Source organism: Pinus tabuliformis, chromosome 9 (assembly GCF_031772625.1).
Source record: "Pinus tabuliformis cultivar Carrire ecotype Pingquan chromosome 9, CPIR1, whole genome shotgun sequence".
Taxonomy (NCBI): domain Eukaryota; kingdom Viridiplantae; phylum Streptophyta; class Pinopsida; order Pinales; family Pinaceae; genus Pinus; species Pinus tabuliformis.
Window position 1 is genome coordinate 284,330,160 of NC_142307.1, and position 19,516 is coordinate 284,349,675.

General features: G+C 35.8%; 1 long non-coding RNA gene across 1 annotated transcript; it reads left to right on the forward strand.

Moving 5' to 3' along the window:
• Nucleotides 1-318: 318 nt before the first annotated feature.
• LOC149148284 (uncharacterized) lies at nt 319-1,807 on the forward strand. The gene is made up of 4 exons (XR_016262769.1): nt 319-844; nt 975-1,047; nt 1,165-1,203; nt 1,404-1,807. It is a non-coding gene; the product is annotated as an uncharacterized LOC149148284 (long non-coding RNA).
• The last annotated feature ends 17,709 nt before the right edge of the window (nt 1,808-19,516 follow it).

The following is a 19,516-nucleotide window of genomic DNA, read 5'->3' on the forward strand; positions in this document are numbered from 1 at the left end:
GATCAAGACTTTTCCTCAACAAGCTTTGAGGACAAAGCTTCTGAAGAAAGGGGCTATGTTATGAATATAATTCATAACAAAATAAATAAATATAAATAATATAAATACTAAGTAATCAATTAGTGATTATGTTAATAAGTCATTAGTTAAGTGAAAAGGCATGTCTAAAAGACATGCTCGGCCGCGAAAAGACACCTTCTTAGGTATATATATGCAAGTCCTCATTGTAACATTCATCACTTATACATTTTTATATATAATAAATTATTATTATTAAATACCTCTTGTGTCTTTTTACATTCAATTCTACAAGATATCAATTTTTATGCTTCAGTAGCCCTCTTCACATGATGAGCTGAGGGGTGTTCACATGATGAGATCTGGGTTTTTGGTTTGTATTAAATGGTGGTGATGGCCCGACAAGATATCAATGATCAAATCTGATTTACTTGAACCCTAGTCCATTTTTTTCCAAACCTAACTTCCATTCAGTTGGATTTTCTGCCGCATTCGGGGTATGCAGGTTTTGTAGAGTTCCTCTTTCAGAGTCCTGAGAAAACAGGGTCTGCAAATTCTCAGCTCATCATCTGATGTCCATTCGGTGCAACTACAACCACATCTAGCATGATCTGTAGCTCATAAGTAACCACTTTTTTTTTTTTTTTCTAAATTTCATATGAACGCGTTTCTCTAGATTAAAAGATATACATAAGGTTTTCTACCATGGTGTTTCTTCCCAAATTGGAGTTTACTTTTGAGTTTGGTACTATGTATGCAAGTGTGACATTCCCTGGGGATACTTCATCCCTTTTCGACATAGTCGATACATGACGAGCAACTTCAGGTAATGCCTTTTACTTTGCCTATGCTCTGGTTCCTTGAAAGGTTTCTATTGTGTTGTAATTTTTATTTTAAACATTCTCTTTTTATCCATGTACAAGGATTAAGGTTCAAGCTGCTACTATGATCTGTAGGGTTTCAAGGTTCACTAGTACCTTGCTACAACATTCTTTCACTGAATTTCTAGAGTTCAGCTTGAGCTTTGCCGTAAGTGTATCCTGTGTAAATAATTCATGTTTTATGTTGCTTCCCTAGTGAATTTCACACTAAGACAAGGGTTTTATAATTATTCTATCCCCCTTACTCTGTTCTCGCTTGACATAGGTACCTGGGTTTAATTTCCTTCCTCCCTTTGCTCGATAGGTAAGATTCGACCCCTAAATTCTTTGTTTCTTTTCTATAGTAGTTATTCAATAAAAAAAAAATTGTCTCTGCTAATATTGGGTCTCTTCATTTTTTTCCTGGTCTTAGTTACCTTGTGAATCTTTTGGCTATGGTTTGATTCCACTACTTGCAGGGTTTCATCCTTCTGTTAATTGGTTTCATTGTTGTGTCAATTCCAGGTTGGTTGAATCTCCTCAACTTCAATGGGATTTGGGTGCTGGAATATCTATGAACTTTTCTTGAATTTCTCTCTATGGGTTTTCAACAATATCTCTTGTTGCTTTGATGCACGACGCTTGATCGCCTTTCCTGGAACATTGTTCCTTGGATGGATCTACAGAGGAAGCATATACCTCTGCTCTAACTTGTATTTAATTGGCAAAGCCTTACTTTTAATTGTAAATGTAACCTTTATCATTTGGTAGCTAATCTTAGTAGACTTCGCTCTCTGGAGATTACTGTATTTTAGTCTATTTATCTGGCTTACAAATGTATGTATGATATGAGGTCGACGACATACATGTTATATATACATTTCACTTATTTAATGGAAATGGAATTTGTTGAAGTTTGATTATCTAAAGCTTTGTTATGTTTATGGTTTCTAGAGTAAACTCTTTCAATCACTAATTTACTGTGCCATCATATGAGTTCTTCTCCAATTTTCTTACTCTTTTCTAATTACACTATACATTGAGATTTGAATGACATATAGAATAGTTTGATAGCTATATAATTTTCCTTTTGCGCTTCCCCTATTTCTAATTCTATCGAAATTGTGCAATTCCTTATATAATAAGTTCTAGGTGCGTTTTATATCAACCCTATTTAGATAGAGTAATCATTGCATGCCTAAGGTATACCCTACAGTGTGGTTCCAACGCCTATGGACATACTGTGCATGCACTTCATGAATTTCAAATTCATTTCTCATAATTTTTCATATCTAATAAGGGTTCTCTATGGCCTGTTGCAAAAAGAGCATAATGGCTCCAACCCTTAATCTAATTGATATGATTTAGTTCCTGTTTGTGTAACATAATCACGTCTTCTCAATTACTAATAATTATTTAGCTACATTGTTTACCTATCTTATTTAAATTGTCATAGGTCTCACTACTACCCTACTGTTGTAGCATGTGATGGTGATAGATTGTAACGATTTAGAAGGATTCATTTTTTACTCATCGACCTACGTGGATATTGCCTCGCAACTATTCATTCCTACACTTTAAAATTCTTAATATATACTGGTCGCCACTGCTTGCGTTGGTGACGTCTACATACCTTGCCACAATTTTCATTATTAGTTGAATTATGATCGTAGGAACAAAATATTTGCACTACTAAATATGACTCCCCAGGTGGACCTACAGTTTGTATACAACATTTTTCTATAGCCAATATGTGTAATCCATTATTTACAGACCACAACTCTAGCATCATCATACTCCCTACTATTACAATAATTTTTGTTATAAAATGACTATAGCTTAGAGTTCATGTATCAATAATGTATTCAACATGCCATCTAAATTCCCTAGGGTAACAAAAGAGTATATATAATAGTAAACTAACATTCCTTTAAAAATTTTAGGATATAAGAAAATTGTCTACAACATTACAATAACATTCTTTTCAAAGATTCAACATCATAACAAGGATGTTTTCTGTAGACACCTTCATGATAATTCTAGAACCTTTTAAATTAACAATAACGTATTCATCAATCCACAACAATAGACTTAACACAAATTATTGTAATTGTAATAATTTTCATGAATTGTTATTTTCCAAATTATTCTAAAGTAGAATTAAAGCATTCTTAAGCTACATATATAGACGTAACCCAGATCATCATGAGAATAACAATTTTCACATGCCATTTCAGATTCTAGATGCGTAGCAAAGTAAGAACAATATTTAACAATAACAAATAACGATCTAACCAATAGCACTGCAAAGGAGGTACACTTGAAAATAGACATTGTTTCCTCCCAATTGTAGAACTGCTTCTCCTCAACTCACGCCCGAGTAGAGATTCATTTTCCAAGGCATCAACAACCTCTATTGATCCTTGCAATATGCATTTTATGCCTTCCTTCCATGAGGGATTTTTTCTCTAACATCGTCCCTCTTTCATGGTTTTTCACACCACTGGCCTAGGCTCTGTTTTACAAAAAATTTCACTTTTATCTCTAATGATGCTTTATGCCAATCCCAACTTATCATTTATCTCCAACTAAGCACTTAATGGATATTTCTCTCCCATCCATTAAGTTTATCTAGAATTCTTTCTAGAATTCTTATCATGGAAAAATTATCTTATATAGAATCTCATCTGCAAGTGTCTAATTTTCAAGTGTTTCCAATTTATCATTCATTTATTAATAAAACATTTATTTACATAATTATGTCATCACATTTCATGACTTTTTTGTCATGTTGACATCATAGTTCAATTTTAACAAAACAATAATAATACTAATACTTTTAGTAGTGGAGGGATATCATAGTCTCCTATAAAAGATACAATGCATGAATACAGTACCTGAATATAAACGATACAATGCATGAATTATAAAGGATGCAATGCATGAACATAAAAGATACAATGCATGAAATGCCCTGGCGAAGAAGATCTGGGAGCTAATGGGTTTGAGAATTTGACCCATCTCTCCTGACATCTAAGGTTGGATGAAGAACACTAAAGAAAATCAACAAAGTCTGTTTGCCCAATGAAGAGCAGGTGGAAAGTGTGCACTGTCCACTAAATTGTTGTCTGGGGTATTTTTCACATTTCTGAGGCCTGGAGGACCTAATCCATCTCCCAAGAACAAATTTGTTGTTGATATCTCATGTGGTAAGGTGAGGTCCCACAGATCCTCACTGATTTAGAGTATGGATATTTACTAGTATCAGTCAGTCTCTCGGTGCCCCTATCTGAAGCTAGTACCTTGAAAAATGTCATGATCCTCTGCATGGGGTATGACCATGATGGGAGGCTGAAGAATATGTACTCGGAACCTGAGATTCTCATGCATATATAGGGTCAAACATCTCTGATCAGGATACCTAAAAAATACATTGAGGGTTTGAGAATCTTTGAACAAACAATGGAACATTCCTCGGATCTCGTAATAGACAAGGCATCCAAAAATGAAGTGTACCTCGGTCTCCACTTCCTTTAAATGAAATATCTGGCAGATTTATGTGGTTTATCAATATGGTGGTCGTCTCTACTCGAAGTCTATGAGAACCTACTCTGAACTGGCTTATAGGAATGTGAAGATCATGCATCCAGTGGCGAAACATATACTGGGGTCGAAAATGAGCTCATCTCTTAACTCCATGAAGTGCTCAACATAGAAGGCCATATTTGGGTGCAACCCTCCTGGAGGATTGACCCAAGTGACCTGGATGAACTGCCTGTAGATGTGCTCCCTGATGATCTTGTTTAACTTCTGTCTAGTAGGTAAAAGGTGACGAAGAGCATCTAAGGAAAATCTAAAGGGAGGGAGACATTCCAATTGAATTCCCACTGAATCTAAGAGATCTGAAACTCCTTGTAAACCAACATCTGGCCTAGCCCGAGGGAGTAGAACGGGCAATAGTCACAAAAGAGAAATATGCCAAGTAAGGATATCAGTCCCTACTCTTTATCGAGTCTGCAAAGCCCCAGATACAATGCAAGAATGAAACCGATCTAAAGACGTCTCAAGCCAAAAGGGCTGAGCTACAAAATTTGCAAGGATGATGTGCTGAGATACTATCTGTTTTCATATAATGATGTGGCAGAGAAGAAGAATCTAGAATCTCTCAGCTGAAGCCCAATCTGACTCAAGTAAAGATGGTCCCCAAATCTCTGAGCCATATATAATAGTGGGATGGATCAAGGTGTCCATGAGGCTTATCTTGGACAAGATGTCCTGGAAGTGATGTCGAAATCACTGTCTCTCAAGAAGGGTTAAGGATCAATATTCTTTGTTGATATGAGGTCGAAGCACTAGTCACAAAATGAAGTGGGGACCTGAGAATTGCACCCCCAAGTAAGTATACATGTTGGTGATCTCAATCTCCTCCCCTCTAAATAGGAAGTGAAGGTATAAATTTTTCTTCACCCCATTGAAGATCATAAACTTGGTTTTACCCAAGTTGATCGTTAACTATCAAAGATCACAAAACAGAGCTAAGACATCTAGTTGCCTTTGTAATCCTTTTGGGGATGAGGAGAGGAGAACCGCGTTGTCAGTTTAGAGTAGAGTAGATATTATAACCTGGTGAATAAGGTAACCATCGGTGTCCTGGATATGATCGTTTAGAAACGCCTCCAACTCATCAAAATAGATACCAAACAAGGTAGGGGACAATGGACAACCTTGTTTAACCCCAATAGTGTGTAAGATGAAATCAAAATTCCCATCCGTGTGAAGAAAACTAAGAACAAACTCATATAGGTGCCTAATAGTTTTCAATAGGGTGTCAGAGATGTCAATATCTCTGAAGTAAGGCTTCCCTCGGAACATGGTCAAAATATTTATGAAAATCTATGAAACAACAATAGAATTTCAATGAGTGGTGTCGTGCCTCCTCAATCATGACTCAGAGGGTGGAGATGTGATTGTTGGTCTGATTAGTCAATCGAAAACCCACCTATCCCCTAGTTTTGAGTTGTCTCTGCTTAAGGTCACTGGAGAGCTTCCTGTGTAGATCAATAGCATATAACTTTGAGAATCTATGTAGTTATTGGGATTTGAGTTGGACCTTGATTTGTGGATCGAATGGATGATGTGGCATGACCATGCTAGTGGAAAGCGTTCACGAATTACATGGTTGAAGAGATAGTCCAAGTAGCTAACCAAAGCACAAAAACTATGCTTAAAGAAATATTCTTGGTATCCTTCCTCATCGGTTGCTTTGTTGTTTTTCATCACTGAAATGGACTCTCTAATATCTCTGTTTTATAATAGGTAATAGGAAGAGGGTGGGGAGGTAACATGAATTTGGCATACCTAGGAATATCCTAAAGGTTGGAAGTGTGAGAGAAAATGGATGTAGGGTCGATGTCAGATGGAAGTAGGGAGTGTCGGGGAAGGATGGTATGCCAAAAATATTTAGGGGACTGGGCAAGGAGAACAGAAAGTTCCAGTCTTCTATGAGAGACAAAGAGTGGTTTCTTGCGACAGAGGAGACGATGATAAGAGGCTTTGAGGTTGGAGTGGAAGGGTTGAGAGTGGGTGATATAATATCAGAGTTCTCGATGCAGAGTCTTGCATTCGTTGCATAATTTTTTCATGGGCCAAGCCAACTTTTGGGGAGATAGAAGTGGAATGCATGGAGAGGGGGAAGGAATTGAGTGCTGCTTCCCAAATGGGAGACGAAAGAGAGGTAAAACCAAGAAAAACCATAGCTCTATCAAAGATATTCCAATAATCTTGAATCATTGCAAGTCTTCCTTGGCCTCATACAGGGTGTCTCCTTAGGTTTTATCTCCAAATACTAACTCCATTTCCTCCTTAAGGATCAAATACTAGCCTTAAACTTCAATAATGCTACAAGGAACCCTAACACCTTAAAACAAAGAGATATGAAGTACCAAAAGCATTGAATAAGAGAGAGGGAGAGAGACTATCACTCCTCTTACATCTCTAACCCAAGTGTAAACAAGAAGGAGAACAAGTGCATGATTGATTGATGATTATTCTCTATTCCTCCATTTATATGAAAGAAAAGGGAGGTCTACAATGATAGGTGGGCCTCATCCACTACAAACAACCTACAAGGCACAATATCGACATATATGAATTGATCTACTCCAAGTGACACATGTTAAGCTCCAAGGTGACATGATCCACAAGAAAGGCTTCAAGGCATGAGATATATTCCACATGGTTCAATGCTACTCCCCCTTTCTTGAAGGGTAAGCCTCCATGAAGGTAACCATACAAATTCATGTTGTCTATGATTGAATTCCCTCCTCTAGAATGCCAAAGGCTCCTCATCCAATGCAAGGTACTCCACACAAGCAATCTCCCTCGATGTGCCAACTACATGAAGTCGTCATCAAGCTCCATTTCTCCAACACTCCAAGTTGGAATGTCATAAAAGAATCCATATAAGGTCTAGCAACTCAAGGGTAAGTCACCTACAATGTCCAAGTCCATCATGGAAGGCTAAGGGTCAGCCATAAATGATGCACCTCACATCTCATGAAGCACCCCCAATGATGGTGTAAACACTTTTTGATTGCACGAAGAGGCACCCTATAGCCTAGTATGGGGTAGATGTTTTAGTGATTGCAAATGACTATAGATATTTAAATTTTGACTCAATATGGTACAAATGTTGTAGTGTCTACAAAATAAAGCATTAGATCAAAATAATATTAATAAAAATAAAACATAACGTTGACCCAATTAAAAATAATAATAAAACAATAAAGAAATTTAAAAAATAATTTTATTTTTTATTGATAAAATTATAAACAATTTTTTAATGCAAAAATCTATAATATAAATATCACATTAAAATAATTTAAACAATAATGATTCATATTCATAACTATGATATTTCAAAACATATAATTAATAAACATATAAAAACTAACCATATAATTAAAATAGGAAAATATAATTCATATTTATAATTATTATATATCGAATTTTCATATTAAATCTAATTAATAAACCTATAAAATTCAATATATAGTATTTGTTTTTCCTAAGTTATTTATATCATCAATGCTATGCTTATAACATTAAAAAATTTAATTACAAAACTGATAAAACATGTCAAAGTAGAATGTCATATGTTTAACTAAGTGAATCTCTTATGTTGGGTGAGCATTTAATATACTTAAGAGGATAAGCTATTCCAACATAAATGAAAGTTCATGTTGGATTATTATATTAATATGTGTCCCAAGCTTATTGTAGGGAAAACTGTGAATTTATTATTTACTTTTGCAAAGAGGAATGAATTGGGTTTGCGCCCTTGCCCTTGCCCTGCCTCCCCTCCCCCAATTGTGTTAGTTTTCGTATTAGAGGAACTTAATTTTTAAAGAATATTGCCTAAAGACAAGAGCCATTGTTACAAGTTGGTAGTGGGAGATTTACTTGCTAAAATGAAGGCTTATTTTCGAGAGAAGAACTATAAACATTAGATTGTATAGCGGTGTGTTGTTCTTATATGTAGGTATTGTATTAGCTATAAAGTCATAGTGAGAAAAACTTTAGAGAAGGTTAGTCATTCAAAAGCCAAAAATAGATTAGATAATTGAAGCAAATTGTAGTTAATAAAAACAAAATGGTACAGGGGAAAAGGTTGAACATGAACATCAACTTGTAATAGATGGAGAAAAGTTTACAACACAAAGATATTCAATAGAAACATGAAATTACAAATATTACAACAATAATAACAAATTAATATAAATTAAATGGCTGATATCAAAACTCTCACATTGTCAAGATTTAAAAAACCATAAAAACCAATTAAATTATAAATTTATTATTATTATTAATTATAAAAAGAATTAATATATGAGTTAAACATATATACATTAAAAAAATCATGTAATGAGATTCTTAAATGGAAATTCACTTTACCATCCATATTAACCTATAAATAGGCTTTGTTAAAATACCATGGGCCAATACCATGTCTCACTAATACCACATGCCGAAAAAACCATAACTCAAATTCACGTGACATTATTTTTAATTATCAATTTAATTAAAAGGGAAAAATGAAATAACTATTGATAAGCTGCGAAATCACCATCCTTTAACATCCTCTTATTAGTCCTTGCCAAGGTAGGACTTTGAGCACAAAACCCCAAGTCCTTCATTTTTGTCTAGATCAAAGGGCTCTTGAAATATCCTAAAGGGGGTGAGGTCCCTTGTCATAAATTTGTAAAAATTAGGAATTTCTATTGTAAGGGAAAGTGTCCTAGTTCTTCCAAGAATCCAGGTTGTTAGGGAGTTTTGATGTGTTCGCTTTCCTAGCCATGTGGCACATTGTAAAAGAGCCAAATAAACAAGCTAGGATATTTTGTATTTCTTCTAGAAGAGGGACAATTGTAGATGCAACCCCATATTTTAATATATATTTTAATGTTTTAAGCTGGTAAGTAGAGTAGGAGGATATAGGTAATAGAGAGAAAGAATAAGAGAAACTGAGAGAGTGGCTAAGGACTAGAGAGGTCTGAGAGAGAGCGAAAGGGATACTTTCTATGTAAATTTGTTCATATTGTACAAATATTTTGTATTAATGGAAACTGTGTGAATTATCCTCCAATCTATGTTTTAATCTTTGTGTATGTTTATATTATGTATGTGTAATATGTTTTGGAGCAAAGCTTGTTAAGGCTTATTGAATAATGGCAAAAGTGGGGGGAGTTTGTGTTGGTATGAGTGAAGATATTGAGTGTAGGCAGTCGAGCCCCATTATTAAGTGGAGGTATGCATGAAGTTTCCCCTTACCCTACATATATGCATGTGTCCCGAGTGAGTGTGGCAATTCCCAAGTAGTGAAGAACCACAATACTGGAAATAGGGAGTTAAGTCGCAAGCGTGTGGACAAGCCATAGATTTTCCTTTGATAAAGCATGAGCGCCAAGCTGAGAGTCATCAGAAGGAGTGAAAGGGCCTTTGGGCCATTGAGATTGAGTTAACAAGGGCATGAGACCTTTACGACTGGAAAATTGTTTCTCGCATCCATTGTAGAGTTTGAAGTCTATAGAAAACTGAGAGTGGTGGGCAGTCCCATCAATAAATTTTCTCAACAAATGGAATAAATATTTAGCCATTGCAAACTATTTCCACTGCCACCACAAGAATGTTAAGACTAGACAAGAGGTTAGGCACTCTCATTAGTTAATGAGTCCAAAAAGGTGGGAATATTTTCGTCAAGTGTTTTTCGTCTTAGGTAGTGAGATTGCGGGTTGTTTAGAATAACATTGTCAAGACCTAGTGGGGAATTCGAGCTTGACATGTCAACAAGCTTACGTTGGTGAAATGCGAGAGGTTGGAGGAGCCGAGATATAATTCAAGATGAGATTGGTGACAAAGTGATATCCTAAGGGATATTGGAAATACTGAGAGGGGGCGTGAATCAATATTTCATAAATTTCAACAATTTAAGTATCAAAATAATTAATCGATAACATCACATCAAAGGAACATAAGATATATATATATATATATATATATATATATATATATATATATATATATATATATATATATATATATATATATATATATATATAATATTTATTTTATAAGGGAAGCTACAAATTTTGGATTTACTAGCTATGGTTGGAAGGGATACAACCCCAAGATTTACCAGCTCCCACTGGAAGGAGGCAACAACCACTTGAAGGAAGCTACAACTTCCTTCCTTAACATCGCCCTGCCACCCTATAGAATGAAAATATAAAATAAAACTTCTTGGGCTTCTATACTAGGGATAGTGACCCAATTATAACATCATTCTGACCCTTATATTATCAATGCAAGTGCCTCTACTCACAAGTTATTAAAGGTTGGCTCAAAAATTTTCTCCACAACTTCACTAGAGGTTTGCTTCAAGGCTTATCAAGACATTCACAAATCTCTGCTTCAACAAGGGTTGCTTAAGACTTCAGAGACTATTCCAAAGATATATTTCAAAGCAAGTGTCAAATTATGCTTGCGACAACAACTTTAAGATCTATTCCAAAAAGTGTTTTCTACAAATTTTCTCCAAAATACCTGCTACAAATTTGGTCCAAAAGGTCTACTATAAATATGCTCCAAAAGGTCTACTATAAATATGCTCTAAAATGTCTGCAACAAATCTACTCCCAAAGGTCCATTACAAATCTTCTCTAAAATGTCTGCAACAAATTTTCTCCAAAAGGTATGCAAAAAATTTACTCCAAAATTTGCTCTAAAATAGGGCCAAATTTTGTCTTAGGAATAGGTCTGCAATGTGCCTTGGGTAGCTTGAATTGGGCCTCATGGGTAGGCTGAAATAGGGCCTCAGGCAGGCTGAAAATAAGCCTCAGAACACCCCCAAAATCTCCCTCAGATGGGTTGAATGGGACTCAACAAATTTTCCTCAAAGAGGCCGAAAACAACCTCAAAAAATTTCGATAAACTTGAGGATGACAACCTCAGAACAAAACCACCAAAAAAAAAAAGAGAAAAAATCTCTTGAATTTTGACCCATTAGAGAAATTTTGAGGTAAAAAATGGGCCTCAAAACAAAAATGTACAAAAAAATCAATTTTATAAGAACCAATAATATTTAATATGATGATGTCAACCATGGGGGATGATTCACCATTTTTAGAGTAAAAAGGTTAAAAGATTAAAAAAAATAAAAATCTACTTTTTCAACTCGTATTTCAACTTATCTCCCTACAATTTAACTCAAATTTCGAGCGGGAGCACTCTTTGGATGAAAATTTTGCATCCAAGGAGTACCCATGTTGCATAGTTTCGATGGACCCTACTATATGAAAAAATGTGAAATACATGAAAAATGTGATTGCAATCACATTTTTTCATTTATGTCACATTTTTCATGTAGTAGTGTACATCAAAAGTATGCAACATGGGGCCTCAGCTACAAAATTAAATTCTGCATCCAACAAGTGCTCTCACTCGAAATTTTATTAAAATCACAACAAGATAAGTTGAAATTTTTTTTTTTCTTTTTTCCCTCCAAAACTTGATGAGGTAATCTAATATTATTTTATTATTTCAACTATAATTTCCACTATTATTTTATAATATTCCTTAGGAGGCCCATTTTAGACCTCACAATTTCTCTAATGTTCTTCAGATATTCAATATGGCTCATACCTTGAACTAGTCTTCCTTTTTACCTACCTTAGATGATCTAAATTTCTTGCTTCAATTTCCCACAAGTTGGGTGCTTTTATATGTGTTTTGGAGGAGCCCTTAAATAGGGTTGACTTGAGAAAAAAAATAATTTATCTCGAAAGGCCATGTCTGTTTTGGCGTTGACCTAGCAAAGAAAATCTAACTTGAACAAGGTGGATTAGATACATTAAAAAAATATTTTTTGTTTGCCATAATTTGTTCGTTCAAAGGTTGATTTGGACATATGGAACTACGACAATTCAACTCACAATTTTGACCTTCTTTTAGGGGTTGCAATGAAGTGATTAAGTCATAAATTCTTGGAGTAGAGGTGTTGGTGCAAAACCCATTAGACTTTAGAAATTAATATTTCTCCAAATAGGAGGACACACAAAATGTGCCACCTATCAAATGAAATGACATGACAAGGGATACTAATCCAAAGAGTCCTTATACACAAATTCACTTGGTTTGTGCACACAAATCATAAAATAGATGTTGGCACATTTCCCTTTTATATAAATGAAAAATTATTCCAACAATACCCCCCTTTGTCATTGATGTCAATATTCATTCTCCCCCTATCATCATGCTCCCCCTGTTTCCATGCTTCACGTCCTTCATCTCCATGCTACACTTCCTTTTCTCTCCCCCTTTGGCATCAATGGAAAAGGGTGACCTATGTCTTTGGGGATGCTCCCCTTAATAATATGGCACTCAACATGACTTTTTTCTTCTTATGCTTCCCTTCTTTGTTTTCCTTACAACTCTTTTGCTTGGATGTAATTTTCTTCCGCTCTGTTTAGTCTAGAACATATGTGTTTTTTGGTCTTCCTGTGGTTGTTACAACCAATCTTCCTGAGTATTCTTCTTTAATTTCACACTTTCGAGAGTCAAACAAGAGATTATACCCTTGATCACTCATCTTGCCAACAATTAGAAGATTGTGCTTCAAATCCTTAACTAGCAAAACATTTTGTGCCTTCATATTTTCACTTCCAAGGCTTTCTATACCTTTTCCAAATATGTCGACAAAAGAGTTATCTTCAATCAAAACACTGTTGTTTTTTTCTTTTAGGCTGCCAAATTTGTTTTGGTCTCCAGTCATGTGTGGAACATCCATTGATTATGTACCATTCATCTTATTTATCTTCAACAATCAATGCCAGATTTCAATTTTCCTTCTTTTTCTTCTTCCATGTCATAGTTGGCTTCTCTGTTTGCATGATTGGAGAGTTCTCTTTCATAAGCCTACAATATTGTGCCTTGTGACCAACATTGTTACACTCGTAGTATAAAATGTTTTTGTTGGACATCTAATCCTCTAAGGGTTGGTGTGGAAGTCGAATAGACTAAGGAAGTCCAAGAGACCTTGGAATACGAAACCAAAGGTCATATGGATGTACTATAAATGTATATCATTTGTTAATAATAGATATACTCTCATGCTTATCTTTAATATACTATTGTTGCCATGTATGTGTTTAACATGGTATTAGAGCGGGCGATCTCTTGCCCTGTTCAACTGTGAGCCACTTGTTTTTGTGGCCTTTCTGTGCATGCTTGTCCTATAGCTTTTCCCATTTTCCTGGTATAGAAAAACTGACATCTTTCCCTCATACCCAGGTGCGCAAGTCTCAAATTAATTTTCTTTACTGTAACTCCTATCAGATTTCTCCCTCTGTTGTGCATCTTTTGCAGATTGAAACCTCTCTCAACCGAGCCTTATTCCCATGACAACTTTTCTGCTCGACTGCTACCTTGTGAGAATGCTGACACTTAATGTTTCACTAGTACGGACTCCGCATCTCAAAAGTGTTACTGTGGCCTTTACCTGCGTATCAATTCTGCCCTCCACCCATTGAAATTGCTATCATACCTTGTTTTCTCATCATAATTGCTGCCACGACCATTTATATTTTGTATTCTACCTTGAAGAACGATTTGTTGTTTTTCTATGATGAATGTTGAATGATTTGCATTTAGGAAATCTTCTACACAGAGAAATGCTCAACTTCAAAGCAAATCTCCAATCTGGATCATTAGATTCTATCTAGTAACAATGTATTCTTCTCCTAGGGGGTGTTGGACAGTCAGAAAAAATGTCAGCCACTGCTGCTATGGCCCTAACTGGTCTCGGCATACCTACAATCATGAATGCGTTGTAATTGATCTCTCTCACTATTTCCTAAGCCTGTCGCTCATTTTGCATTTCCACCAAGGCACTCACAGCAAGCGTTCTTTGGTCCAGATAATCCAAGTGTTGTCTTTAGGATTGGTATTGTGACCAATGGTGAAAGGCTAGCAAGATAAATCGTTTGTTTCAACTTCTCTTCAAAATCAACATACTCTTTTTGTTGTGTAGTGGTTCAAGACTGTTCTCTGTTAGTGTGTCAGATCTTATCTTGGCGAATTCCAAAACGCCTCTTGGTGGCAACTGGCAAATCATTGGTGGGAGATAGATTGTCTACCGAGCCCATAGATGTACGTTGATGATAAGGATAATCCTCATTTGAAGTAACCAGAGTAGTGTTTGACACGAGACATCATCAGTGTCTTCAATAGAAGTTGTTGCTAGTGTAGGACTAAGCTCTCTTGTTGTATTTCAAACTTCAAGGCGTTTGTCACTTCATTCGATAGGCACTCTTGGGCTATCAGTATCTCTAAAAAATGATTTCGTCAATATGTCAAACACATGAACTATTCTTTGAAGCAAGTGTGCTCATACCCATTTTACCACTTGCCATGACTCCTTCTAGATAGCCATTTTCAGGAATTCGCTTTCCATCAGAATTCATCCAAGACAAAAATCCTACAGGGGAGCTACTGTGACGAACAAGGCTACTCTTGGTCGTTGACAGTGGTAGGCTATTTTCTCTTTCACCCGACGAATCAATAGTGTTATAGAGAATTGAATTCTGTTTGAACATGTTTTTAATAAGCTGTTCACCGGACTGTAGGCCTTGTGCCTCGCACATATTTGACATCTGAGAGCTGCAAAAGATGTTTTCGGACGTCTCCATTCCATTTTCAAGAACTGAAGCAACGTGATTGTGTTTTCCCACATCCTCCTCTGCAATGCTACTTGAGATTCTCTTTCGATGGGAAGAGCTATGAACAACGATTCCAGGATAATTGTTGTGTTCCTCTAAGTGTTTAAATTCTGCAAGATATCAATGGTAATCACCCTTCATCTTAAGATAAAATACCTTTGACTCACCAGATGTGGATGATGGGATAAGATGTGTATCTAGAAGACGTAGAATTCCATCACAAATATTACTGAGCTCAGACTTAAAGTAATATTCAATCGCAGCAAGCCTTGCCACTTTCAAAATCCATACCATCGTTGTGGAAGATTATTCGTGGGTCAATGGCGTAAATTCCTTAGCTTCCCACTATTATTGTTGATGAATGGTGATGTATTTCAGCCAGCTTGGAGGGATTATGTATTTCTAAAGGCTTCGATAATGCCAAAGTCAAGGCTGAATTTGGGAGCATGGATTCTACTTCAACTAGTTTGGATATAGTCACGTCAGAATCTGGAGGTATAAAAATTTGGTGAGTTTGTTCTTTCTAAAAGACCCATCATTGAAACCTTAGGCCGACGGTTCGAGTCTCCTCAAGTGAATTGTGCGCGCAACCTTTAGGAGTTTTGATGGGTTTTGAGTTTTGAAAATTATGTGAGCAGTGAATTCCTTTGTTCCATATTTTTTCTCTGTTTTAGTGCTTGTTGCATTCCAGAGGCTCCCAACGTTAAAAGTGCATATGTGTTAGTGTCGTTGATTGAAATGAAGTCCATGATTTAAGTTGATTTTGGTTGTTTTGCATCTGCAATTTTTCACCATAGTTATGGTCGCTAAAACTAGTAGCCAACTTTATTATTTCCTAGAGAAGTAACTACCACAGCTCGCAACTGCTCTTTGCATAGGGAATTTCTAGTTTTCTGAACAAGGACAACCAACCACTATTTTGTTAATTTCTAGTGCCAACACTAACATCACCTGAAGACTCTAAACACCCGAGGAAAGTTGTTGAAGATGTTTCATTATGTTGATCGATGTGGTTAATTTTTCAAATGGCAAGGCATGAATGAGAAGTCAATCATACAAATATTAGGACCTAGAACTGCAACACAACACAAATTATCTGGCAAAGTTATTTTCGAACTATATGAAGAGGATCTCTTGAAGCGACTAGAATCTGAGCTTTCAATTCACTTTGAGAAAGTTGTATTCCGTTGGGTATTGGTGCATTATCATCAACATTTGAATGTTGAGCATTGAATAAGGCATTCTCTTTGGAATTGTATTGTTCAAAATTGAATGGGGGCGGTTGAAATTCCATGAACTGGAACTATTGTATGTTGCTTTAAATACATTGAAGGCTTGCATATTCATATGTTCAATCATATTCAATTGTGATTTTGAACTGATTATATATCTTTACGACTTGGCTTATTTGTATATGGCTTGAGATTGAGAATCTGTATTTGTGAAATTCACCTTATTTTTTCAATGAAAATGGCTAGAATCAATGAAGTATTAGAGTGCCTCAAAACTCTGATATTGTCTACTACTCATGATACATTAAAAGTCAGCAAAGTTTCTCTCATAGAAATTCAGGTCTATATACAAACTGCACAAGAGAAAATTGAATTTTTGCAGCTTGAATCTCAGCTACAGCGAGCAGAATTACAACAATGGAGTCATCATTCTGAATCTGTTTCTGTTCAGAACAATGAAACAGACTCCCATAAGCAGCAAGTCAATATTGTTGAAATTGATTCAGATCCAGTGCCCAATAAAGCAACAAAGTTAAATGCAGATGCAGAAGTTCAGTTTGCACTTCCCAAGCCCATCATCAGACCTTGGGAAGAGCTTGTCCACAACAAGCATAGAACTGATCTTGGATATGACAAGGACGTGTCCTTTCATATTCTAGATTACTCAATGCCCATCCAATTTCAGAGTGCTAGATTACTTCATGACAGTTCACCTTCAGCTATTCCAGATTTTTCCCCTCCTCCACAACAACAACAACAACAATAGATTGTGAAATGCCAACACTGTGACCAGGTTATCCATATGAAAGATCATTGTTTTGATCTTCATCCATGTAAACACTGTCATAAAACCAGTCATTCTTCAAAAGGATGCTTCAGAAACAAACCTCCTACAAGAACATAGATTCACCTTAGATGGATCGCTTCTTAGCAATGGGCATCAACAACTAAGAAGATGTCTTGCAATTGAGTTTTCTCCATCATCTCACCTTGTATTTGACAGGGGGGGAAATGATGGTCATCTACAAGCTTCAAAGCCACATCAAGCGAGCCTGAGCCACAACCTGCCATACTAGATTCAGAGTTGTAGCCAAAGACAAAGATTCCCTTGAGCATGCCTTCAGTCAATGATATGTCTTCAAAGAATTGGGGACACTTCTTCTAGAAGAAGACTTCAGCTTCTTTCTAGCTTTGGAAGAGTTCCAGGAATTGGACTAAGCATTCCAAAGTTGTTGGTCATCCTTAAAACATCATAGGTTGAGACTTCCCTTTTCAGGTTGAGGTTCTCCCTTTTATGCAGGGTGAGACCTCCCTTTCATGGTTGAAGGTTTCCCTCTTCAAAACATTAGGATCACTTCCTATAGTAGAAGACGTCAACTTCATGCCAAAATTGGAAGAGTTTCGGGAACTGCACTAAGAGTTCTAGTTTTGGTGGTCATCCTTAAACCATCGCCCTTTATACCAACATTCCAGAGAGCACATTTAGCCTAGTGCTTCCATGTTTTTTGCACATTTTGTATTACAACTCTCTTCTTGGACTCATTCCTATCCCTTCGGATTAAGGGGGGAATGTTGGACACCTAATCCTCTAAGGGTTGGTGTGGAAGCTGAATAGACTAAGGAAGTCCAAGAGACCTTGGAATACGAAACCAAAGGTCATATGAATGTACTATAAATGTATATCATTTGTTAATAATAGATATACTCTCATGATTATCTTTAATATACTGTTACTGCTATGTATGTGTTTAACAGTTTTGGTTCATTAGTGGTTCAAATGAATTGTAGTTTCCATGGAAATTTCTAGGTCTAAATCCATAATCATTCCTTCTCCTTGCATAATTATGTCTTGTATTGATTTTTACAATGTATTGCTTTACGCTCAAACTTTCAACATGAGTAATAGTGGCCAAGAAAGATATTTTCATACCTAGGAGAGTAGGATGATCTTTTGAAATTGTTTTTCCTTGGAGGGGTTTCAATCCATTGTTGATCATCTTTGTGATGGATGTTCTTAGGAACATGATCAGAACTTCTTGAAGTAGCAATATTTCTATCATCTCCTTTAAAGGCTTGAAGTTTGTGCCCTCCATGCTTGAAGATGTGCATTCATAACCAAGACATGTTTTATCACCTGGATATTTTTGACAGCTGAGAATGTTATCCAACACCAGAGAGTTGTTCAAGTTCTTGTTAAACTTATCAACTTCATCCCTCAATGTCACAATTTCCTCTTCCAACTTATTAAAATCTTCTTCTTTCTTCATCATGTGAGTCTTTATTATTTCCTCAACTATATTTTCTTCTTCAAGTTGAACCTTTAAGGAGATAATTTCTTCATCGTGTTTTTCAAGCAAGCTTTTCAATTATCTATTTTTATTTCTTAGCTTCACATTTTCATTTTCAGTATTCTTCAACTTTTCTTGAATATCTTCATCTTGCTATTTGGTCTTTGAATCTTTTATGAGACCCTAGAAAGAATTTATTCTCATATTTGGTTCTTCATCATCCAAATCATTAACCTCTTCATCAACATGATCATTATCTTGATTTTCTGAGGTTATGAAGAGAACTTCTCTTCCACCCCCTTCTTCCTTGTCACTTTGATCTAAAGAACTACTATCTTCTTTAAAATAATTTTTTCTTGTGGAAGATTATATTTTCCTTAAAAGGACATTTCTTAGCATAATGATTTATTTTGAAAACCAAAACACTTAAAAGGTAACTTACCTTTGTGTTTTTTGGTTCCTCTTTTGAGCTTCCTAATGAAATTTGCTTCTTCTATATTTGATTCATCATTTGGAGCTCCTTGGACCTTGAGTTCTTTGTTTCTTGTCTTCTTTATGGCTTTAAAAGTTGATTCTCTTTTTTATGGTCCATATTCTATATCTATTCTCATTTCATATGTTGTAAGAGCGTTATGTAATTATTCCATTGTCATCTTGGTCAAGTTGTTGGTTTCTTCTGTGGTAGATACTTTGGCATTGTATCTTAAGGGAAGCGATCTCAGGACCTTTTGTACGATTAAAGGATACTCAAATTTTTCTTCTAATACTCTTATGGAGTTGAAAACTTCATCTTCTCTAAGTAAATAAGTTGCAATATTTTATTTTACATCCCTTTTCAGACTTTT